This window comes from Mus musculus, chromosome 16 (genome assembly GCF_000001635.26).
Source record: "Mus musculus strain C57BL/6J chromosome 16, GRCm38.p6 C57BL/6J".
Lineage (NCBI taxonomy): Eukaryota > Metazoa > Chordata > Mammalia > Rodentia > Muridae > Mus > Mus musculus.
Window position 1 is genome coordinate 96499141 of NC_000082.6, and position 26077 is coordinate 96525217.

The following is a 26077-nucleotide window of genomic DNA, read 5'->3' on the forward strand; positions in this document are numbered from 1 at the left end:
ACCCAGGCTGCACCTAGCTGTGAGCTCATCAACTTCCACAGTGTGTGATGTCTCCTAGGACACGGAGCCTTTTCTGTCTCTGCTACTGCAGTAAGCCCTGTGCTGCAGAAGCTGGGAGCTCCTGCAGATGGACTGAGGGTGCAGCTGTGCATACCACAGACACTAAGCTTTCAGGGTAAAAAAATCAGGATACGCTGGTCTTCACTAGGCTCTCTCTCTCTCTCTCTCTCTCTCTCTCTCTCTCTCACACACACACACACACACACACACACACACACACACACACACGAGAGTGTTTGAAACTCAGGGATGAGTCCTCTGCGCTGTTGGCTCTGAGCCGTCTACAGAATCTGTCTTCCGGGAGGAAGGGATAGATGCCCAAGGTTGCTTCTAATATTGATCCAGATGGGGTAAAGAATAAAATTGGAATTGCTTATTAAGCCAAAGCCTTTAAACCATCAGGGTCCACAGATAAGCCTGCCTCACTTGTTAGTATTGTTGAACAAGTGGCTGGTTTCGTGTGAAGGTTGTCTCGGGGATTTGTACTGACTGGGTTTATTGCCATCAATCTGAGTTAGCAGAATGGCTTTAAAAAAAGCTGTTTTGCCCTTCATGCTGAACAGTGTAGTGGCTGTGATACACAAGGAGCGTCTTGGAGAAACTCGATGCTTCTCGTCTTTAGAGTGAGTATATTTGACATGCTTTAACCATATGGAGGAACGCGCTGACCTCTCAGCCTTCATCCTTTCTCCCTCTGTCTTTGTTCCTTTTCCTTCCTTCCTCCTTCCCTCCCAGCTTCCTTCTTTCCTTTCCTCCCTTTTTTCGTTCATCTTTCCCCTTTGTCACTGAACATTCGATACGAAGACAAGGCCAGCTGAATATGAAACTACAGCCCACCTCATATGCCTTAAAAAAACGTGAAGTGGTAAATGATGCTGTTGGAGATCTTTCTAAGCCCAAAAAAGAAAAAAAAAATCACAATCTGGGAAGATATTGACCTCTACCCTTTAGATCCCTTTCTCAAACAGAAGCCAGGGCAGCTTCAAGTTCTGTTTATCAGTTACTCTGTCAATGAGAAAAACGCAATAATTTGGACACCTCAATGGTCTTTCATTTGTAGCTCCAGGGTTGGGCACGACCTCTGGCTATGAAACAGCAGGTGCTTTTGGGTGAACGGATTACAGAGGGGCTAACACAAGCAGAGAACACCGTAGCTTGGATGTTTTATGTTCATTTTCCTCTAAGGGTCAAAAACAGAGGGGACCCCTCGCTCTGTACCCAGAACAAGCCTGGCAACTGTCCCTCTTCTCATCTAGAGTCAGCTGATACCTTAGCTTTGGGTTAAAGCAGACATGTTGGGCCGGAGCAGACACTATCCAGACTAGAGCCTCCTCTGCATCTCATCCTACAATTTGTATGGAAATAGTATTTTCTGTGTGCTTGCAAATCAATCTCCCCCTCCCCCTCCCCCTCCCCCTCCCCCTCCCCCTCCCCCTCCCCCTCCTCCCCTCTCTCTGGTGAAGCAATCCTAATCTTATTTAGGGAACTGACTTTTGCAGGCAGCAGTTTCCCAGAGGTGAGAATCGGGTTGTGCTCTCCAGCCTAGGCTACGTGTAAGGTGATTTACATGAGTAAGTGTCACACTAGTGAGGCTTGGCAGGGAGCAGCAGGCCTGTGGGAAGGCTGAGGAGCTCCTGGGAGGGCAGCTCCCGGCAGCTGTAGAGTCTGATGTTCTCAGAGAGTGGGTTTCTATGTCCCCAGCGAAACTATAGAGAATTGTATGGAGCCTGGCTACCTCAGTGTCTCCAGGGGCTAGATGAAAGCTGGTCTACTCCAGAGGCAGCTCAAGGGAGAGAGGTTCAGAAACTGTAAGAGGAAGCTCTAAAGACACCCTTGGGGACAGCCCTTGGAGATGCTGGGAGCGTATGTAAATTCCTCTCGACTAAGTGACTGACTCCCATGACATTCATAATGAGTATCAAGTCGCTTCTGATCAATATTAACCAGTCATGAAGACTGGGTGCAATGTTTTACTCGATTCAATCAAGAATTGGTATATTTCACTCTTCTACAATCTTATTCTCCCTTCAAAGGGGGTCTTCCCCGATTCAGAAAAATGACCAGTTTTCATTAGCTTTAGGAAGACTGAGAATTATGTTGGTTGTCAATCATGTTTTTTAAGAATTACTTCAAAATGAATTGGTGGAGTCTTTGGCCCTGAGCTAAAATTGAGCCCCGTGGACTGGGCTGCGGCGTGATGGCTTTGTCTTGTTGGCAGCAGGGGTAGGCAAGTGTCCAGCAAACCTCTCATGGTCATACAGAATGCAGAGGCCATGGGACACACACAGCAGGGTTTGTCTTGAGAGTCCAGCTCCGGTTCTGGAAGGAACAACCCTAGCAGGCTTATTCCTGCTTGCTTGGCTCACCACCCTTATTTTCTTTTCTATTATTTACAAAGGACAGGGGCAGTGGCGTTCTTTGTAGGTCTCAGTGAAGAATGGAAAGTTGTTCCTCGTTTAAATGATTAAGCAGGACATCAAACCTCACCCTCTGGGGGTGCTTTATGCAGCTCCACTGACTGCTCACGAGGCTAGCTCATGATGGGCATCATATCCAAAGTTTATTTCTAAAAAAGTAATTAAGCATACAATGATCATTTCAGAGTCTATTTTCTTTGTATCACTGCTAAGTTGCTATCTTGGTTCAACATAAAGATAACTAAAGGTTTCTCGGCATTAGCAATTAACTCAACAACTTGAAATGGATGGTAAAAAAATGGTTTGTTAGTTATTTGACTTAGAAAACTGCACCAAAGTATGCTGCTCAATGAACCCAAACACAGGAGTTCATTTTGGAGACCTGTGAATCTCCCTGGACCATGCAAAACATCACCGTCTTAACCAACAATAAAAACAAGCAAGAGACTGAGGAGACTTGGTTAGTAAGATGCTTACCACACATGCATGAAGAACTTGAGCTCAGATCTCTAGTATCCATATAAGCTGGGTGTTGAGGTATGAGCCTATAACCTCAGTACTGAGGCAGAGACAGGGAGATTCCTAAAGCTTGCTGCCTGGCCAAATTGATGAACTCCAGGTTCGTAGAGAGAGATCCTGTTTCAAAAAATATGGTGGAGAGTGACTGAGGAAGATAGCAGACATTGACCTTTTACCTCCATGTGTGTGTGTGTGTGTGCACCTGCCACACACTTGTGAGGATATAATGTGTCCTGTGCATCTACACACAGATGTGCATGAATGTATACAATGCTGGGTAACTAGGAAGAGCCCAGAGTGCTGCCATTGAGCTTAAGAAAGCAGAAAGAGACTGAACTTCAAGTTTGAATGTCAATTCTCTGGCCATTGAGAAACACACTCACGATACATTGGTGCTTATAGAGCTCAGGGTCAAGTTGAGCCCTACATGAACACTCCCTGCCACACTGAAGGGACTCTCCCTGAGGAAGTACAAGTGGCTCCTAAGCCAAAATCGAATGGTACTCAGACAAGAGCTTTCCCAGAAGAAACAGAAAAGCTCACAGACCAGGAATACATTCAGCACAGAAGCCAGATCAAGGGAAATAGAAGGAGATATTAATTGGGTTCTCATTAATTTCCCAAATGAGGTGCAGAAAGCCTGTCTGCTATTTTTATTTTAATGAGCTTGGCTGAGACTCCTGGATCCCTGTAGGTGCTGGTTGTGGCTTTATTCGATTTCTTGCTTGGATCACACCTTGTGGTAGATTAAAGGTGGCTCCCAATTATTTGACAGCTGGCAAAGCTTGCATCTGGGTGAGTTCTGTAACTCCTTAGGCCGAGAAAAGCTATGAAATGGATGCATGTTAGCTTCTGGGTCTATTTCCTGCTCTAAAGTCATCTATGGAAAAAGCCAGTTACCATATCAGAAACCCAGCTACCTTGGACTCAGGCTTTGAGGATGCCCAGGCTAGTGATATGGGGTGGCCACATATATAAAGACCATGTGTTCATGGTCATCCCAGCCATGGATGAAGAGCCATGGTGAAGAGTGTTTCAGACAGCTCATCTCCTCTCTCCCCTCCCTTCCATTCCTCTCTGTCCTTCACCCCTTCTCTTCCTTTCTCTTCCCTCTCTACTCTCCCCTCTCCTCATATCTTTCTCTTCTTTTACTCTCTTCATTCATTCATTCATTCATTCAATATGCCCTAATCTACTGTGTATTACACTCTATAATCAGACCTGATGATGAAATATTCTAAGACAGCCATGTTAAAGTGCCTCTGTGTATGTGTGTGTGTGTGTGTGTGTGTGTGTGTGTGTGTGTGTGTGTGTGTGAGAGATCTGTAATGGTGAATGTACCTGTTTCTGTCTTAAGAAAATACTGGGAATGTTCTAAATGGATATTCCAAAATTCCTGTTCTATGAAGGAACTATCTGCCAAGGTGTGTGGCAAAGTTGAGGGGAGCACAGAGAAGAGAGTGTGGGGTCTAAGACTTACCAGGAGATCTCATGGGGAGAATCCAGAGTCCCGAGGGGTGTCAGGGTAGTTATTTGGACTTTTCAGCAACATAGCAGAGATGCGTGGGGCTGTAGATTTAGCAAATCAAAGTACAGCGTGTTCACTCAAATTTCAATTTCAGATGAGCTTAAAAATGTTTTTTATGGCCTAACTCATGCAATGTCGGGGAAATGGTTCTATCGAAAACATTTTACATCTGAAATTAAAATTTTACCAGACATCCTATCTTGTGTCTGGCAGCTGACCACAGCGAGGGCCATCCACAGGAAAATTTCTAGCCATTGAGCCATTGTCAGGAGGAGCCGAGGGAGCGTTGGAGAGCCAGTTAGAGAGGACAGAGGAAGGGTTGTGTGGGCCCAGGGTTTTAGTTTCCTATACCACACCTCTCTTTTTCAGTGCTGGGTCAGGCCACTCTCATTAAAGATGGAGCCATTTGTATTAATGCCTGCATCTTCACAGGGATTAATCAGGGATGGCGATGTCACCCAATCTCAGGAAGAAAAACCCACATTCTTCCTCATATGTGGATCCCAGCTGATAATGCCTGTGTGTATATATGTAAACAGCCATAGTTGTGGGCCTGGTATAACATTTAGAAAGGCGACAAAGGATAATATCAGGTGATGAGCAGTACTCAGTGCAGGTCGAGGAAGTACAGGTCCTGAAGGGGGCCATTCATATATGTATGTGTATATATATATATATATATATATATGTGTGTGTGTGTGTGTGTGTGTGTGTGTGTGTGTATATATTTGGTCAGTAAATGTATAAATATATACTGAAAATATGAAATCCTGGTGAAGCGCCACAGTTTTCGAATGACTTTGAACTCTACAGAAGTTTGCTGAGATGTGTGGAGTTTGGGACTGGACAAGTGTTTATTTAGAGACTATGTTAATATAGTTGTACAATGTAAGATTATTTATTTAATGTGTATGTGTGTGTGCCTGAATGTATGCATGTACACCAGGTGTGTGCTGCATGATGTTTGTATTGGCAAATTCATTATAATAAAGTGAAATGTGCATACACACACACACATACACACACACAGGAGACATTCTTCTATTTGAATTATATGACATTCCTGGCTGGCTTGATAGATAGAAAGGCACTATCAGCTGTGTTTTGAAAAGCGCCATCTTGATATTCCTGAGCATTCTTTTGCCCTTATACAGATGAAGTGTGTTCCCAGCGGTCACTTCAAGCTCCCCATCTCCCCTCAAGGGCTGCCCAGGAACAGAGGGAGGGGTGACTGAGGATCAAGGTAGACAGAACTGTAGACCCCAGTGGATCCCAGGCACCTGGGAAATGGAGAGAAGTGCAGAGAAAAACATTGCCGCAGCAGTTAGGTTCCTCAGAGCAGCTTCTAGATGTCTGTGGCTGAGGACCATGGAGATCAAACCTGGTGCTATACCTCTAGAGCACAGGGGCTGTGTCAGGAGCCCACAGTCAGCATACCCTAGGCTTCTGGGAAAGCTACCTTTCTGTGGGCTGATAGAGAGCTTGAGACCCTGTTCCCAGTGAAGTGATTGTGGATAAGCTGTGCTGGTCTGTGGGGGTGTGGGCACAGCCAGGCAGGGCAAGCCTCTCCCCGCTACAGCCCATACTTGCCCCAGCAGTGGCAGCATGGGGTAAGTGCAGTTGAACTGCCCCCCCACCCCGAGTTTGGCCTCCCCAAGCAGCCATGCCCAGTGGTTGAGCGGCAGGACCCACAACCCTACACTGATCCACAACAAGGATGGAAACAGGGGTACCACTGACTCCCGCTGGGATCACTGCCACGCCTCATATGCAGAGCCTGTTTCACCGGCTGATCTAGGGTATATTCAGCACCGATCTCTTCCAGTCTGTTGTTAGAGGCAGAGATGCTAACATTGGCCTTGACCTTGTTGGAGAGAATGAAGAAGCCATCTGCTCTCTTTTGGGTCCTTCATAGCTGCTTGAGCTTTGGAACCTTGATTTAAACTTCTAATTAAACCGAAGGATCTGCAGTTTAAAGGCATGATAGATGACACGTTTTTTCTGTTAATCAAATATATCTTCTTTTAATCTCTTCCCTCCTCACTGTGTAGCTAAGAGAATTATTTTTTTCTTATACCATGGTGAGAAGAAAAGAAATAGGGCCTCATTTATTATAAATGATCTCTGGAACATTCAAGAAGAGGGAAAGAGTGATTTAGAAGGTCATTGAATTGGAAATGAACAGTTTATAAAGTTGACTTTCGCCAGCATTAATTTGAAGGTGTCTATTAGTATTGTTGTTGTAATTTCAGACATTACAGGTTGATACTCTGCCTTTCACTATGTTTCTCCACAGGTAGGTTTTTCAAATCTCTACAGCCTCACAGTCTACTGTTTAATGGCACACTGTTTGGAGTGACTATTTTTTTTCCATCACATCTTTTTGGGAATTATCACCACAAACAAGATGACTCATGAGGTTTAAAACAATTGTATTTCCCAGGTGATAGCTCAGTAAATAGAAGGACTGCCTTGCATGCGTGACCCGACTTCCATCCACAGAACCCATGTGATAAGGAACAAAGCCAGACATGGTAACACTCGCTGGGATCTTAGCACTGGGTAGTAGAGACTGGAGGATTTTAGGGATCCACTGGTGAGCTTCCATAGCCTACTTAGTAAGCCCTGAGCCAGTGAGAGATGCCCATCTCAAAGAGACAAGATGTGCAGACTCTAAGGAAGGGCAGCCAATCCACCTGCTTCCACACACAACCATATGTGTCTGCACATGTATATGCACACGTGAATACACACACAATTGCATTTCCTTTGGGAGTTACCTTTCTCCCACTAACTAAATGTGAGAATTAAATTCTTTGTAAGTCTTGAGGTTGCGCTGAATTCTGGACACTATCTGCCTATCAGACTCACCCTTCCCCTTTCTTGTTGAGATCTGTGTGACACTGGGTTAGCTGAAGTACACATTGCTTTGGTGGACTCATATCAAGAGACAGAGATGTCAGTTCACATGAGTTTAGGAAAACACTCCTAAAAATCTGTGCGTGCTCCCCTCGCATGTGTGCCCACTGCCACTCCTGTGTGTGTGACGACTTTGCTCTTCAGTATTTCCAAGCACATACTGCTCTACCACTGCAGACCCTATGGATCACATACTGCTCTGCCACTGCAGACCCTATGGATCACATACTGCTCTACCACTGCAGACCCTATGGATCACATACTGCTCTACCACTGCAGACCCTATGGATCACTGAAAGCTGAGCCATTACCTGGCATTCATTTAGAAAACAGCCTCCTCAGATACCAGAGATATTTTTGCAGCCAATGCTGATGAGAGTGATGTGATTTTTGCTCTGATGCTTCCCCCTGTAGCCAGTTCACAGTCAAGTGTCTCCAGGAAGGCTCTGTATGTATCAACAGAGCCCACCCCCTACCACACAGTATCACCAAATGTTTCGACCACAATTAGCTGGTTATTTCTTTTTGTTCCATCTTCATGTGGGCTGAGGGTTGCCATGTTTCAGAGCAGACATAAGACCCGTTGGCAGTTTGAGTTGGTTAGTGCTCAGCAAAGTGCAATTTCCCTCCAGTCCATAAAACAGAAAGGATTTTTTTATAGTGAGCTTTGATGATGGGCTGAGATGCCAGAAATGGCTTGTGAAGTCGATTTTCGCTGATTATCAAGCACATTCTGGTCACTGACAGAGTGCTGGCTGCTCTGAGCTCTGTAATCGTTTCCTAAGACTTCTCAGAAGCTAATGGTCAGCATAGACCTTTCTAGTCTGTCTGTGGGTTAGCTATCAGCATACCCTCCCCTCCTTTCCAATGCAGGTACATTTCAGCAGATGGCTCTCAAAGTTTTCTTTTCTTTGGCCATCCCCTGACTATAGCAGCCTGAGTCAGCTTGCTCTAAGGCCTGGCCAGACTGCTACATCTGACTCTTGGCTTGTATCCAAAGGGATTATGTACCAAGATCCCAAAGTTTACTTTGTTTCTCGCATTCCATGCTACAGTATCTTGTTCTGGATTCCCCTAAGATAGACCACTGGATCCTTTCAATCTCCACTGTTCACACTGGGACCATGTTGTCTCCTGTCTCACACTGTCAAGTCTGAGGCTGGCTCTCCCTTTTCCCAGAACACTTTAGTATATTTCAATACCCCCTTTATTATTTTCATGTGTATGGTGGTATATGCGTGTATATGTGCATCCATGTTTTTATGTGTAGGCTCACGTGTGTCTGTGTGCATGCATGTGTGTGCGTGGGTATGTAAAGGCTTAAGGTTGATGTCAGAAGTCTTCCTCAGTTCCCCTTCACTTCATTTATCAATCTGTCAATCAAGCTTAGAGCTCAGTTCTAAGGCTCATCTTGTAGCCAGCTTGCCTAGGGGAGATCCCAATTCTCTTTCCAAGGTTGCAATTACAGGTGAGCCTCTGCACCCATAAGTCATTTTATCTGGGTTCTGGTGATGTAGATTCTGGTTCTCTTACAAGTGTGGCAAACTCTTCAGCTGCTGAGACATCTCCCAGCCCATGAATTCTCTTTATTTTTCTTTTTATGCATCATGAGAATGTTAGGTATGAGTCCAAAGAAGAGATATGGCAGAGGCAGTGGAAGGAAAGAAAGGAAGAGGGTGAATGCTGAGCAGGGGTGTTGGGGAGCACACAACATGATAACAAATAGTTATTTTTTATCTCTCTCTCTCTCTCTCTCTCTCTCTTTCTCCCCCTCCCCCCCCCATCTCTCTCGATTGGTTTCTTGTTAGCCAGCGATTCCTGAACATAGCTAGGGGTCTTCCCTGGAGTATGTTGATATACCCAGAGACACTTCATTGAAGGAAATTGCTTTTCCCTCCCCTGGCAGCTTTTAATCATAAGCAGCCTCTAGGCTAGGGGTGGGACCTTGTGCCGATTTCCCCTTTTCTGTGCTGGATTTTGTCTGACTCAAGCTTGTAACAAAACAACTCCCAATGACACACTGTTACACCCATAGATCAGTGCATTGCCTAGCCCTCATCAGACAAGCTGCTCACAGTAGATGGGAATTAACACAGAGACCTACACACGGGCCATGTGCAGAAAATGAGAGAGTTGTGAGAGAGTTGGGAGCACTCAGCACTAAATGGGATATCTTTATCAAACTCTGCCTGTCAGGGTTCAGGGCTCCACGTAGAAGAGGATGATAAGAGAATGATTCTAAGAGCCAGAGGTGATGGATGACTCCAAGGAAACTGCCTTTTATATACAACAGAATTCAGAATTGATGCACACACCATTTCACAGAGACTATGGTGGCACGCGTGAGAATTTAATCTTTTAGCTTCAAAACTGGTGTTTCTCCGAATGGTAGACGTGGAAAGGGGTTTCTTTTCCTGGACATTACCCAGTGTGCACGCAGGTTTTCAAGGTGGTTGCTGAACATATGACTAACATTCAGGTCAGCACAGATATGGACAGCATTGTCCCAGACATCACAGAGAGCTGAGCTCCTGTGTCAAGTGACCAGGACACCTGCAGAGAATTAAATATTGACATTAGTTTTTTGTTTTTTTCCATCCAGGATATTCCGACTACCTTTTGCAGTGTTATAATTGCTTTTAACAGTCAACCAAGGGGATGCCACTTGGCTCTGAGCCTTATTGAGAATGTGCCTGAAGTAGTCACGCTCTGCCTGCCCCAGTTCTGGTCATTGGTCCCAAGTGAGAATTAGACTATCATTTGTCTCTTTTATTGACACCTTAAATTATGGCCCTGTATGAGAGAGCAGACATGTAATTTTGAAGTTAGCAGCCAGATATGCTTGTGGAAGAAAAAGGTAGGGTATTAGAAGACACTGTGAGCCACATGCAGAGACAAACTCCAGCCTTATTCTGTCTACACATCTCACAGTTGAACAGACCCATGAAATCCTGCCAATGATGTGTCTGGGATTGAAATAACCCATTAGGTCACCCTGGTTACTCACAGTGGGTGAAATATAATTCCCCTACTGTACCTTTCTAGGTTCAACCTAAAATGAGTCTTGCAAAAGGTGGGCTGTCATGGCTCTTGGGAGATATTTCCATTCTATAACACACTAATGTCAGATGCTTTTTAAAGCATTCTGTCTAAATTACAATCCTTGCCAGTTCTAGTTGCTGTCCTCTGGGCCCCTGAAGTCTGAATGGGTTCCCTATCTTTTCTTACTTCTGATCAAGATAGGCTCCTGTTACCTCTGCTGATAATCACCATGCTTTAAGGCATGGCGTTTTAGCAGTCTGTTGAAAAAATATGGGTTTATATTTTTAAAATTTGTTTTTTTATTCTATGGGATTTTTAAAAAGTATGTTTTGCTTGCATGCATGTCTGTGCATCACATGATTGCTTTATTTGTGTAGGCCAGAAGAGGTTGGAACTGAAGTTAAAGATGGTTGTTAGCTACCATTTGGGTGCTGGGAACTGAACCCTGGTCCTTTGGAAGAGCAGCGAGTGCTCTTAAACTCTGGGTCATCTCTCCAACCTCCAAATACAGAATTAAATCAGTTTAAATTATATATCTTTGGATCACAGTGTCCGACATATTATTTTATTTCCTGTCATCATGATAAATGAACCACAACCAAAGCAACTTGGGAAGGAAAGGGTTAATTTCTGATGACCACATCAGACAAGGGAAGTCAGGAGTTTAATCCTGAACTCAAAACAGAGCCATGGAGAAGAAGGCTGTTCCTAGCAGCTGGGTTAGCTGGGTGGTACTCAGCCAGTTTTATTATACAACTCATACCTGAATGCCTAGGTAAGGTGTCACCACAGTAGGCTTGAACTTCCACATCAATCATCAGTCAAAACAGTATCTCAGAGCCAGAGCCAGAGCCAGAGCCAGAGCCAGAGCCAGAGCCAGAGCCAGAGCCAGAGCCAGAGCCACAGCCACAGCCACAGCCACAGCCACAGCCACAGCCACAGTCCTGTCTGATATGGGCAATCCTGCAATCAAGCCCCCTTCTTCCCACGTGACTCTAGGCTCTTTCAGGTTTAGAAAAAATTCCATCAAACAGACGATGGTGGAAATTTCTCTCTTTTTTGGAATTCTTGAAAGGACTAAAATGAGGGCTTTTGTTTTGGTCTGTAAGAGGGCTTCAGTGGAACGGGCTTCAGTGGCACTCGCATGCCATCTGTCCTCAGGTCACACTGAGTGATGGGTAAAGTAGCTGGCTCTCCTGGTTCAACCACCTGCATGAGAGAAGCCTGGAGCTCATCCGCCCCGGGAAAGCATGATTGACCATCTTCCTGGAATTGGGTACCAGAATGTTGTTACGTGCTGCTTAAAGCTAGCTCTAAAATTGCACACCAGGGTGCCGCCTCACCTAGAGCAGCATTTCTTCTTGTATTTTAGATTTACTCTGTGTGTGTGTGTGTGTATACCTGTGGAAGTACTCATGTGTGTGAGTGTGCATGGAAGCCAGAAGATAACCTTAAGTGTTATTCCTCAGCATTGTGGCATTGTCTACCATTTTTTATTTGTTTCCTTTTTGGAGACAGGGTCTCTTTCACCAGCCTGTACCTCCCCATGTATCATGTAGGCTAGGCTGGCTGGCTAGTGGGCCTCACATGCCAAGATCACAAGTATACACTCCCTACCCGGTTTTTGTTTTCAAGGTGTGTTCAGGGGATCTAGCAGAGTGGCCCATGCTTGTGAGGTGAGCTTTGCTGGCTGAGCCATCTCCAGAGCCCAGGCTTCTTTTCTTCATCATTTTATTTTATTTATTTATTTATTTATTTTTTATAATATCTGGGCCTACCTTCATGGTAACTAGCACAAGGCTTAAGCTTCAGGTGACCCATCTCTAGAGCTGGTTTCCAACTAGCTAGCCGGTGTCTGGGCTCAGGAGACAGCCTTCCATAGGAGCAGTGACAGTGCTCAGATGTCTTCCTTTCAGATGGAGGCCTTGGAAGTGTGCATCTGTGGACCCGGAGACCAGAGCATGAAGCTCGGTTGCCAAGGACAATTTCTGATAGTCAACACACATCTTTGCATTGATAGAAATGTGTATTATTGATCCGACTTCTATCATGGTCCTTTCTGCATCACTACACAAATATTCAACCATGTTTATGTTCTAAAAATACACAGAGAGGGCAGACATTTTCAGTGATGTCGACTTCTGCCTTGTGTTTTGTAGCACATACAAAGTGAAGTGCCTGAGATTCCAGGCTGGTAAAACACCTCTGCTCAGCTATTCAACTCTGAGGGGCTTGCTTGCTCCTGGCTATTTTGCATAAACTCTTCCAGATTTCCATTCAGAGATTTGTTCCCTGAAGTCAAATTCACAATGGACTCATCTGTTTGCATCTAAAAAAACAAAAAAACAAAAAAACAGCATGGCAATCTTTGACAATATGCAAAGGAAAACAGTTGTCTCCCTGGATTAGGATACTGAGGTGAAAAGACAGGAAAAAGGTATCCTAGGAGATAGAGCCTGGCTTGGCTAAGGTGAGGGCCACAGAGAACAAGGCCTTATCAGCTAAGGATAACTCCAGGCAGTGCATACTGATAGGAAAGCATTTCACTCAGGAAGCTGAGAAGAGAAGGCTGTGGAGAAGGGAAAAGGCTGAGTTTTAACTGGCTCTTGAGGGTCATTTTAACTATCACGCTGCTGTTTGTGTCTAACATCTTGATGAGCCTCTTTCCTTCTGTGCATTCTAATTGCCTCCTTTCTTACCTTCCTCTTTCATGTCAACTTCTCTGTGGACTTAGAGATTAGGAAGTGTTACAGACTCTTGGCAGACTCATGTCTCTGTGTTAGTGAGGCTAACGGAAGCCCTTTTCAGACTCAAGGTGTTTTGCAGTTCTGATGGCCTCTGACTCTTCTTCCCCATTGAAAACAAGGGAGGCGATTGAGAGTGGACAGTTTTCATAGTTTGTTTCTCTGAGTCTTGCATCAGGAAGTTTGGAAGATCAAGGCATAGTAAAGTTTGATGACAAGGAACACTTGATGCCAGGGAGACCCCAGACAAGGTATTATAAATAAAGACTGGTTATTCCAAAACTTTGGAAAGAATTTAAAACTGGACAAAACCAAATCAAACCAAAACAAAACAAAAAAACTGAATCAAAACAAACAAAACCCAGATCCAAAGCAGGGAGAAGGTAGTTTGTGACAGGGTAGGGAAAGCACCTTCCTAGTTGCTGAGTCTGCCCTGCCCACTTTTTGTGTTGTCAAGTCCCGGAAGAGCCTTGCCTTTTCAACAGATGGAAACAGGTTATCTCGTGAGAAGCAGATGCTACACTCTACAAGAGAAAAGATCACAAAAATCAGGGATGCCTACAGTGGGGAGCTGGTAAGGCTACAGATGCAAAGGAAATGTTGCTGTGGAGCATCATGGGAGATGTTCCAGCACCCGGACCCTGATAAATGGCCGGTAAACGTGCTGCCCCTGAGATATATTCATAACCCCTTTAAAGTTAGCTTTTCATTTTTAGACGGGGTCTTAAAGCCAAATTGCTTGGACTGGTCTTGAGCTGATCCTCCTGCCTCAGCTTCCAGTGTAACTGGCATCAAAGGCCTGCACCTCCAGGCCTGCCCAGAACTAAGATTTTTAGAGATGTAACATTATGAAGAAATGGACACCCACATCAGTAAGTGGACAGACACACATAGCAGAAGAAAAGTCAACATAGTGTTAGGCAGTGAAATGCCTTTGGATGTTCATTGTTATCTTAAATTCAGTGTGGGCACTGGCTGTGACATATGTGCAAGCAGATGGGGGTCACTGATGGAAGTTGAAACCCTAATAACAACAGATAAATAATAAGCAAGATTGTTCTCTCTCATCAAAAGGTGTCTGGAGGTCAGTATCTTCCAGGGAGTGGGGAGGGTTCCTGTAACCATTCTTCTGTCCTCAGGATAAGAACCCTTCCCTTTGTGGTCCAACATGGCAGCCTAAGCATTGGCCATTGCACGCATGGCTCAGCCAGTGCAAAGCAGGGGTGTGAGGAAAAGGATAAGAGGAGAAATTTTCCTGCTTGTATGGAAAGTTTGCAGCCAGACCTTAGCTGTGCAGTCATACCCAGCAGTAGCGAAGCTCAAAGCTATCTTGGGGAGAAGCGCGTGCTCACTCCCAGACTTTTCTATCTAAGAAGAGGATGGATAGAGGCAGTAAACAGACATTACAACACGCATCTGCCTCTAGAGTTTCTTGAGCACATTTATACCGGCTGCTGCTTTACGGAGGAAAGCAGCCCAGCCCAGGGTACTTGTCAGAGACTCTTTGATGGAGGGTGAAGGAGGGGAGGGAGACACTCCTCTCTTGTGGGTCTCCATCTTAACAGTAAACTACTGACTGCAGAGAAGGAACTTCAGCTCATTCTATATGCCCAGAGGGAAGGAGACTTTCAGTGTGCCATCCTCGCCACCCATGAAGGTTCTAGCATATTCTTTCCTTCGAGATGTTCTTTACTAAGGCCTGTGGCATGTTCATGCTAAGGCAGAGAGACCTTTGTGGTCCTGTCAGCCAATGCACAAGATTGCTTCTTTAGGAAATAATGTTCCTCTCCATCCCTGTCCCTGATTCAGGAGGTGAGGGCAAGGCCACAGGCACCAGCACTAAAGGTTCCCTCCCACAGGGATGGTTTGCTACATGGTATATATACCTCACAGAACTTCTGGGAAGCAGAGAAGCAGCCTGGGTGGTACAGTGCTGGGCAGGATGAATGGGGAGATTGTCATGTGATGGGTTGAATCAGCAGGAGCTTGCGTGGCTCTAAATGCATCCTAACATAGGGCACCAGGCAGAGGGCAATAGGTGAAGTGTCCTGTGCTGCTCCAGAAAACCTCCTCACACCAGGATCCTAGGGTGGCTGGAGGTGGGGTCCTCTTATGTTTGATTATCACCTGGGACTCCCTCCTTCCATTTTGGGTCCTAGCTGTCCACACATTGGCTGAAGCTGACTCTGTCATCAGATGTCCATTCCTGTGAGTCCAGCTGAGAATTAATTTCTCTAGCTCAGCCTCCTCAGTGCATACCGGGTGAGCCAGCCAGCCAGCCAGCCAGCCAGCTAGCCAGCCAGCCAGCTGTCAAGTTCCTAATAGCGGTAACCCAGACCACCTGGTTAGAGCAGTGTGCACTCAGTTCTTATCCCTATATGACCTCAACCTAGATTCCTGTTCATGTCACTTTCCAGCACAGGGAGGAACATGAAGGGACCACAGTAAAGTCTCAGAGACTGGCTGTTCCTGGCCAAGCTGTCTCTCTATGCGCCTGACTGTAGTCTTTGCTTTCTTCTTAACAAAAGAAGGATTTTTGACTAGTACTGAGCCCTAAATATAAAGGCAGGAGCTCTAACCTCTGTCCCTAACATGCAGTCGGATGGGATGTATACTTTTAAGAGGAGGTTGGGACACAAGGCCTTTAGGTCACAGAGAAGTTGCAGGTCATCTATAAGCCAAGGGAAAACCCAGGGCATCTATAAGCCAAGAAGACACTCAAGGGAAACCTACTTTTCCTGAACCTTGACTTTGACTCCCAACCCTAAGGGTTGGATGGGTGTGTTTTGTGTCAATGTGTGTTTAAACCCCCAACTCCACCTGGTATTATTTAATCAAGATGGGTCTGGAAAATGGGCACGGCTAGAAATGAATTTTGCCTTTCCACTACAAAATTATTTTTTGAGTGATGTGTAGTTTGGCCTTTGAGGGTGAAAAACTTGAGGGTCGTTTGATCTCATGATGGCTCTATCTTTTTAGTCAGTGCCTGTAGCTTTGCACACACTTGACTAGTTAAGAACACACAGTTGAAGCACTCAGGGTTTACATAAGCCAAGCACGGAGCTGGCGATGGGATGACAGACATGGGGAGCACAGAGTAAACCATCCTTTTCAGATGACCAAATTAGGCTTCCCATCCTCCAAGAGCCAAGCCATACAGCAGTGGACAGCAGGTTTCAGGGTGCCTCTATTTTAGGACAAAGAATTGCTCTCCCTGGGGAAAAGCTGTGTGAACCAAAGAAGGGGCTAGCCCAGTGAGTGCGGAGTTTGTAGGAAAGGGGATAATTCTTTTGTGTGATTTAGGGGGGGACATCACAAAGCAGGAAGTCTACCTGCATGCTGTGGCTAATGCCTGACCTTGAACATTAATCTCTGCTCTTTGCAAAGACCTGGAAAATTGCAATTGTTCACACCAGCTGCCCCTGTGCAGTAACCGTAGAGGCTGCTTCTGGAGCCAGCGGGGGCTCTGTGGCTTGCTGTGATCACACCTCCTGCACAGTTTGGGGATGACCTTTTCTCATTCAGCAGCACCTTGCCCAGGAGGGGACACTTTGGACCTCTGTGTGCCCAGCTTTTAAGAACACTTTGCCTTATTATTATTATTTTTTTTTAATGAGCACTTCATAAAACACAGTGTTCAGCGTTTAGTGTCAGCACTGTAATCTGCTTTTGTGCATCAAGTTCTTATTATTAATTTTAGTTTGGGGAAGAAAGTGACTTTGTCTTCTCCAAACCAGCTGCCTTAAGGTCTGAGTGCATCTCCATCCATCTTGAGGCTTAAGGGATTAAAAACTCTCAATTCCTGTGTGGCTTTTTTTTTTTTTTTTGCCTGTCACTTGGGCTGTCGTAATTCCAAGGGCAAGGTTTGGGGCCTCAGAAGCAACCCACACTGGCTCCCTATGGCTCTGATAAGAGAGAGGTGTGGATTCAGCTCAGATTCCCCATGTGCTTTGTATGGGCTAGCTTAATTGTATCAAGGGCAACACGGGTCATAGGCTAATTCTTTTAGAGTTAGCATTATACTTTGAAAGACGATAGGACATCCCACAAACCTTGGCATTCACATACCCCACTTGCAGGGCGTACTTAAGTTAAATTCCAGTTATTTCCTTATGGAGTGCTAAGATTTTAGTCCTTTTATAGTACGCTATGTGCTTCGACTTCTAACGAAGGGGAAACTCCCACTCAGGACAATTATATCCCAATTTACTGGTTATGTACCGATTTCTGATCTACAGGATTAGGCCTTAGGAGGTAATTAGTTTCTGTCAAATAAAGCTCAAACGGTAGAGAGCTGTGATTATGTAAATGGAAGCCTTTGCATGTGTGTGCTTACATGGGTGTGTGTGCAGTGTAGGGTGTGCTAAAACTGAAAACTGTGTTCATGACTTATTGCTAGTACCATGAGACAATGATGTCACGCTATCATAGACCTGGAAACAAGTCCTTTCATAAGGTCAGGGGCAAATATGTTGTGCGTTTGTGTGGTGTGTGTGTATGTGTGTGTGTGTGTGTGTGTACATGTGTATATACAGTGTGTTGTCAATGAATATCACATATGGAGGCAAACAAACCTTAGGGTCTTTGTTTCAAGCTAGGGATCAAACCTAGGTAGGGTCTTGTCGTACTAAGTAAGCTTTGCTCCACCACTGAGCTACACATGCCATATCTTATACATTTGAATTCTGCTGCATTTCAAACACTTCATCCTCTCTTGGGCTGCAGTGGGATCTCTGAATAGCTTCTGACATGCTCTGGGTGACCTTTCACGGCTGTTAATTTCTAAGGAATTAATATTAGTTATTTGAAGTCTGCTTCTTAGATTGTGACTACAGAGATTGGGAACAGCGCACCAAATTGTCATTTCTAAGCCTTGGAGAACTTTTGCTGTCTTTTCTTTTCCTTGGGAGGTGGGTTAGACCTGTCCCTCCCGCACTGGTCTTTTCCTGGTGGCTCATCTGATAGCCACCACAGAAACACACACACACACACACACACACACACACACACACACACACTCATTCTCTCTCTCTCTCTCTCTGTGTCTCTCTGTGTTTCTCTCTGTCTCTTTCTCTGTCCTTTCTCTGTCTCTGTCTCTCTCATTGTCTCTCTGTCTCTCTCTGTCTGTCTCTCTCCTCTTTCTCTCTCTATCTCTGTCTCTTTCTCTCCTGTCTGGGTTGGCACCTTGCTCTGGTTTGGGCTTCTCTAAAATTCTACTTTTCCATGAGCATATGTATCCGTTTTCTGCTCTCTTCTGGGAACCAGGAGCTAGAGTGTATTCTCTGCTACTCCCAAGCCTCTAAAACAGGGATAACTTACTGCGGAACCATTGCTACGAGATAATAAATCCTAGTGAACCCCGCCTGGTCAGCTGGTGGGCTTTCATAAGCCAGTTCACTGAATCATGTGTTTAGACTGGGAGCCCTGAGGTGGTGCTTTCTCCCAGAGCTATGCTAATTGCTGCATGCAGGAGTCCATCATCCTGGCTTATGGATCTACGGAGCACAAATAGTGCAGCATTGCAGCAGACTGGGCCCTGGCCAGTACTTACCAGGTGATCTTAGATGAGGGACCTCGTTATCTCTGGCCTTTGTAGCATGGGGACAACAAACATTCTGTAGCATAGAGAGACACGGAAACCAAGCACAGAAAAATGGCCGGAAAACCCACAATACCCCAGAGTTAAGTGAGGGGTTGTCATAGGCTGGGTTGTGACTCTCTCCCACAACTCTCTTTGAAACACTAATCTTTTATACTTTAAAATGTGACTGCTCATGGGAATACAGCCACAGGGATACTCTTCACCACTTAGGGACACAGTGGGAAGGTGGCTATCTGAAGACTGAAAGAGAGGATGCAGGAGAAAAGAGCCTTGCTGATTGACACCTCTGTTCCTGATGCCCAGCCTCCAGACCAAAGGAAACACATGTCTAAGCTGTGTTCTGCCACGGTGACCTCACCTGACTGACTGGGTGGCATTGGTTTAGTCCTGTTGATTGATAGTGGGTGGGCAGACCTAAGGACCTCCACCACCACACCAGACTTGATACCTATCAGAATCCAATAGCTGTGCAAACCATGCTGTGTTTTCATAATGCTACCCGAGGTCTGAGGCAGTCCTTGGGGCTTTTCTTCAGTTTGCAGTTCCTTAATTTTGTACCTAAGATTCCCTTTGCCTATCAAATGATCCGTATAAGAAAACTCACGGAAGCATGTGAGGAAAATATCTATTTCATACTCAGTAAGGAAAGACTCTGGTTAAAATGAGGTCTTTGGGCAGGGTTACCTGGACGCTACCCTGACAAGGTCAGGCATACTGTCACCAAGTGTCATTGTGGATACGGGGGCTGTTTTTTTTTCCCCGATTAAGCAAATGGTCCGGAAGCCAGGGTTGTTTCTGTTCTCTAAGGGAGCTGCCAAATTTTATGCAGAATCTGCTGAGTAGTGTGACCACTCTTGACCACTCGGCGATCAGATTCAGCATCTTATTGTCCGTGTGGAAGGAAACGACAGACTTCCAGAACTTCAGGCAGATGCAAATAACGTCTGGGCTGAAGTGTTATGGAAAAATACCGCTTGCTCGGAGTGATAAGAACCACCCTCGGAGGCGGCTGATGTAGGTTTTCCCAATTCGGGCAGTAGAATTCTAAATGGAAAGTGTCAGACTGAGCCCACCCAGTCCAGACACAAGCCTTCAAACATCTTTATGAGGCAATCCACAGAGGTGAGAGGGGTATGCTGTCAGGTGGGAAGTACAATGACACTTTTGCTGCTGTGCAGGGGTCCCTGGTGTGTGTTCAAGGTCCTCCTAACCACAGAGACTGGGGTGGGCCCTTCTGCAGTGGAGAGTCTCTCTCTATTCCCTGACCTGTGAGTTGTGTTCAGCACTGGGTGGCATGAATGATTGGCTCTTACTGACTGTTTTTCAGTGGCTTGAATCACACAGCTGGGACCGTTTCTGTAACAAGCCAGCCATACTTGGTCAGTTGCCTAGACTGACCATGAAGCAGCCATGATGGTCCGTGTCCTTCTTTCTGTGAATCAGGGCACACGATGTAACCTGTGAATCACATCAATAAGCATGGGTAGAGAGCCCAGGACTTGAGCCACCTCATGCTAGCCTATACCCTTTCTACTGGCTTCTGCAGCCCTAGCCACACATAGCCTGATATTGCTCATATTGAAGCTTAACTCGCAGTAAAGTGTTGAGCTGCAAACCTGGGGGATAGGGAAGGAGGGAATTTGACTTCCACATTTAAAAAAGAAAACCCAGAACTATGTTAGCTACAAACTGATAGGTTATTATTTCTCCACTGCTAAAATGAGCCAATTTAAACTAGATCAGATTAGATTAAAGGCAGGTTTATTGGGAAGCTGCTCTTAGGTGGCCCCAAGGACCAAGGCCAGGGAAGTCACCATGGGGAAAAGGAGTGGGAATGGGGGAGGGAGAGAGAATGAGAGAAGGGGGTGGGGAGAGAGAGAGAGAGAAAGAAAGAGAGAAAGTAGAAGAAGAAGGAGGAGGAGGAGGAGGAGGAAGAGGAAGAGGAAGAGGAAGAGGAAGAGGAAGAGAAAGACGAGGAGGAGAGGACAAGACCAAAATATCTGGATTATCTAGGGAAGAGCCTCTGGGGAAAGAGTCGTCAGCCCCTGGCTGGAAAGTTCAGGGTTGGAGACAGGGTATGCCAGATAGAGACTGAGGGATGCTGGGAGAACCTAGAAGCCAGGTCCACTTTGATATGTAAAATATGCACCTCAGTCCCTTGCCCTTAATGCAAACCTTCCTTGGGGCCATGGTGGTTAGAGACAATCCTTAATTTCATTTTTGCCTAAACTTACATTGTATTACTATGGGAATAAACTTACATTTTTACATGGGAAGAAAACACGAACTAACGTCTCTTCCCTCCAGGCAGCAAGAGCAGATCAAAGGAAACAAGTCCATCCAAGTCTATCTTTGTCAATCAGCCTGTTGATTGAGTTTCCTTACAGGGGCATGAGTGAAGGGTTACTAACAGAAGCGTGGGCAACTCAGGCAGCTGCGCCATCAAAAAACCCAGTCATCTGGAAACCATAAGCCTGGACATCTTTGCCCAACCTATAGACAACTCTACTGAAGTGTCTTCCTGCCCTAGAGCCTGCCCACTGCCTTTATAACGTTGGGGAGGGCCTAGAGACTCTAGTGCTTTGCCTGAGCTTCGGAGTCTGCTGAGCCTCCCTCCTCCTTCCTGAAGGGCGACTTTCAGTTTGGAAGGATTCACCACATAATGCCCTACTCCACGTTAGTCCGTCTATGACACTGTGGGGCTAGAACAAGACATTGTTTTATTTCTATGTTTTAAAAAAGGAAAACCAAGAACAAAGCCAGCTATGACCTTCCCTGAGATCACAGCACCGGAAGCAATCCCAAGTCTAACTCTGGCTGGGCTCCACACACCTCTAAGTGCTTCTGAGGAGGGTCTGGCAGGTAGGAGGAGCCAGAGTCTTAGTCCAAGGAGGCCAAAGATACTGATGGAACATGATACACACTACATGTGTTTTGCTCATCCCCTGGCCAGATGAGAGTGGCAGACAGTGTCAAGTATAGGGTAGATTGAAAAACCTGCAGACAGCTCTCCATCATCATTGGGATTTCTTGAAATACTTCATCCGCATCCAGGCTTTCTCTGCTGTGTTCTTACCTTCTTCTAGGTCCCAGGTCTCAGGGTTGGTGATGTGAGGTTACATCTGATCCTTCTCTGGGTATCTGTGTCTGGATGCCTGTACCCTGTTTTTTCTACCCGAGGCCCTCCCCTTTAATCACCAATGCTTCCTGCACTACGGTCCGGTGTTCTGCCTCTCCTCTGGCATTGTCTAGGATGCTGCCAATACACCAGCTTGGGAAGGACAGGGCAAAATCTGGGGTCCGTAGTCTGTATCTCCCTTCAGGACATCAGAGAGCCACTGTACACCAGCCCAGAAGGGGAGAGCAGGACTGGAATGAACAGGATCCTGGTCTGTCTGGGAGCAAGTGCCAAGTGCCAGAGAGGCGTAAGAAAGAAGGCCTTCTTTGGGAGTCTTGCTATTATGGCTTGTTTAGGTGACAGCCTTCCCTGAGGTGATCTTTAATGATGGAGCTCTCTGAGATGATCTTAGCTTGTTCGTATTTTTTTATTGGGGTGGGTGTAAATGCACATACTTTATTCAGGGTGAACCAGGGATTATGTAATTTTGTGGAGGGGTGTGAGACTATCCAGGAAGGGAAGGACATTGACTGAAGGCTACTGCTAGTGAGATGCCTCATTAGCATAGAGAGGTATTCCAGGCTCTGTGTCACTTTAGTTGAGGGTCCTGGTTAAGTGTTCCAGAGCAGGCATAGAGGCAGGGAGGGAACTGCTCTATCCCTACTGTCTCAAATCTCTGAGTTTCCTGGGTTTTGCGCATGCTCCACCTCACCAATCCCATGCCTGTCTGGTGGCACGGTCCATGTGCCCTGCACCATTCTCTTGTGGCTGCACCTCAATCTTCACACCTTCTGTCACTTGCAAACCACACACCTCTGGCTGGCCCCACCGTGGCTTTAGCTGCACACTTCCTTAGACACCTGTTGTGAGTCCTCAGTAGAGGTGGAGGGGGTGAGAACAAGGACCCACTGGACCCAACAGAAATTACATACTGCAGGGTATGATGGTGTCTTAGACCTCAGGCTAGAAGTGTGTGCTCACTTGACAGAGCTGCTAATTGAACACCCATTTGGTGTCAGGCCCTAGGGGAACTGCTGGAACAAGGTAGACTGAGCCCCTTCTTTCCCTGGCTCACACTCAGAAAAGGGAAGGGACAGTGAGGACAAATCAAGGATGAAAAGAAAGAACTAGACTAACAGATAATGAAGGTTATAATGAACCATAATGTAGGTCATGTGTGTGTGTGCATGTGTGTGTGTGTAGTGTATTTTCAATGGATATCATACATTCATAGAAACAAACCCTAGAGTCTGTGGCCTTCTTATCTACAATGCTGAGAGCCTTCTACAATATCAACAGCAAATGCTGTTAGTGAGTCCTAAGCTCTGCACTAGAGTGAAGGAGCAGGATGGCTTTCCTTAGACTCACCCTCCATCTGAACTTTCATCATCACCAGGGACACTCAAAGGGGGTCTTGGGAGATTACAAACTGGAAGAGGCTCTGGAGATGGGAACCCAGATGTGGTTCAGATCTATTGCTCCTGATGATCTAGGGTACCCAGAGCTGGCCCGTCCTGGCTTCCGGGACCCCATGAGACCATCTCAAGCCCTTCAAGGTACCAACTCCGCCATTAGATTTGATGAGTTATCTGCCTTCCTCCTTCTCTTTCCACCACTCTGGTTCATGGACAGTTTAGTAGATAAAGATATTGTTTCTCTTATAGACTGCCCTGAAGGGAGGCAAGACTCTGAAGTAAACAGAAAGTGGCAAGTTCTTAAATATCAGAAATTGCTTTGTGAGGCATTGTAATATTTCTTAGATGAGGGTAGCATCAATAAATCCCTTTGGGTGGAAGATATTAGTTTAAGATGTAATTCTAAAATTGATTTTTATGACCCGTCTTTACTATTGCATCTCGGATTCCCTAAATATACATAATTTTCTGCATCTTCATTTATCACTTGTCAGAAACATAGAATTATTGTTTTATCCCATTATTACAAAAGGGAGAAGATGGATCATGCCCTTCAAAGCCTAGGGGGCTGCAGCAACAATTTTTTAATTTATGAAAACCTCTCCCAAGCTCCTTTGAATTGCAACTAATTCCCCTATGGCCCCTGCTTCACGGTGGATAATGCAGGGTCTCCTCTGAGAGGGAAGGATCAGAAGTACAAAGCCCTGGTGGCAAAGGACAACTCACAGAGCTATAGAGCCATGCACAGTGTTGATATTAGCATGGAGCTAGAGTCACTGTATGTCTGCAGGACTCTTGCCTTTTAGCTCCAGGCCAGTGGGTGGGACAACATTAATTTCGCATTTCTCAGCATCTACTTGGGTCACAGGCAATTTCTATCCTTTCCTGTGGCTCTGCAGCATTCATTGCTGTGTAGATCAATATGCCAAGGGCCACTTGACCTGGAGGAATGTGGCTGTAAGCATTTGACCATGCTGTGGGCCCTGCAGATCATGGAGGATGCCCTTCAGCATTCCTCACACTCTGTCTCAGGCCCTGCAGCCATGGAAGTGAGTTAGAGAGAAAAGTAATTTCGGTCACAACCCCTAGGAAGGCTCACAAGGCCAGAGGCAGAGCACTCACTTCCAGATGGAGGAGTGGAGAAGTGTGTGGCATGCTCCAGCCAGAACCGGCTTAGTCTCTAAGAAAACTGAGAGGAGCCTGCTTAAGGATCTGCAGGGAAAATGCAGTGCTGGAGGCTTCTGAACTATGTAGGGGTTCTCCTGCATGTCTGCCATCTATCATCCATTTACCACCTACCATCTGCCTGTCTACATCTGTCTGTCTACTGTCTTTCTTTCTTTCTTTCTTTCTTTCTTTCTTTCTTTCTTTCTTTCTTTCTTTCTTTCTTTCTATCATCTATCTATCTATCTATCTATCTATCTATCTATCTATCTATCTATCTATGTATCCATTGTCTGTTTATCTTTCATTTATCTGTGTATCATCTATCTTTCTACTATCTTCCTCATCATCAATCTATCAATCTATAATCTATGTGTCATCTATCTATACTTATCATGATCATCCATCTACCTACTATCATCTGTCACCTACATATTGTCTACTACTATATTATGTATGTATGTATGTATGTATGTATGTATGTATGTATCATCTATCATCTATCTATCTATCTATCTATCTATCTATCTATCTATCTATCTATCTATCATCTATTTATTTATCATCTATCATCTATCTATATCGCCATCTGTTTATGACTAATATTTATCTATCATCTTCCTACTGTCTACTCTCATCCTATCTATAGTCTATCATATATCTACCTACTGTCTATTTTCTATCAGTCATCTATCATCTCTCTAATCTATCTAGTTGTCATCTTTCTATCAATAGTCTATCTTATCTGTCTTTTATACATCTATTATTTATCTATTATCTATACTTATCATCTATTATTTCTATCACCTCCTCCCCTTCCCACTCTCTGTTTTTTCTAGTTGGCCTTTCTGTTCCACATGCTAGTGCAGGGTAGCAACCTAGCCTCTTCCTGGGCTTAACAAATGAGCAGGTTTTCCCTTATGGGCACCTTCCATTTGACTACCCAAGAAGTCACCCTGAGTTTGGACTGGGGCATCTGTGTCTGCATTCAAAAGAGATAAATGTTTCTTCTTTTGACTCCAGTGATCAGTGTTTACTGGGTTGGAGGATGTAAAAAGATGTCTCTTCTCTGACTGGAGGACTTTGCTTACTTATTTTTAGGCCACTGCTCAGAAGCGCCTAGCACAAAGGCATGATTACTTTAAATCTTCGCTTGGTGCTGGCTTGTAACCGATCTTCAGCAACCACGTTAGTGTGAGCTGGCTGGCCTCTCTGCCTAAGTAGACACACCACCCCTCTTGCTTTTCAATATTACAATGTATCACTTGTGGAAGTGTGGTCTTCTGGTGATGGTCAAATAGTGTGGTTTGGTTATAAAAATAACCACCATGAAAGCCTGGAAAAGGATGAGCAGCTCTCATTAACAACACAATGCAGGTATCCAAAGTAACTTTCTGTCTGCTCTGAGCACAGTGACCATCAGCTAGCATTATGGGAATGTGTCAAGACTGTGTCATCCATCCTGCTCATGGTAACGTTCAGATAGCTAGAGAATTGTAGAATGTTCTCTAGAGCTATGGAATTCTCAGTGTCTGGAACTTTCCACCAT

At 45.3% G+C, this 26077-nt stretch overlaps 1 protein-coding gene across 1 annotated transcript in view; it reads left to right on the top strand.

Moving 5' to 3' along the window:
- The window catches only part of Pcp4 (Purkinje cell protein 4), a 58188-nt gene that overhangs the window by 31535 nt on the left and 576 nt on the right, over positions 1 to 26077 (top strand). The window lies entirely within an intron of this gene.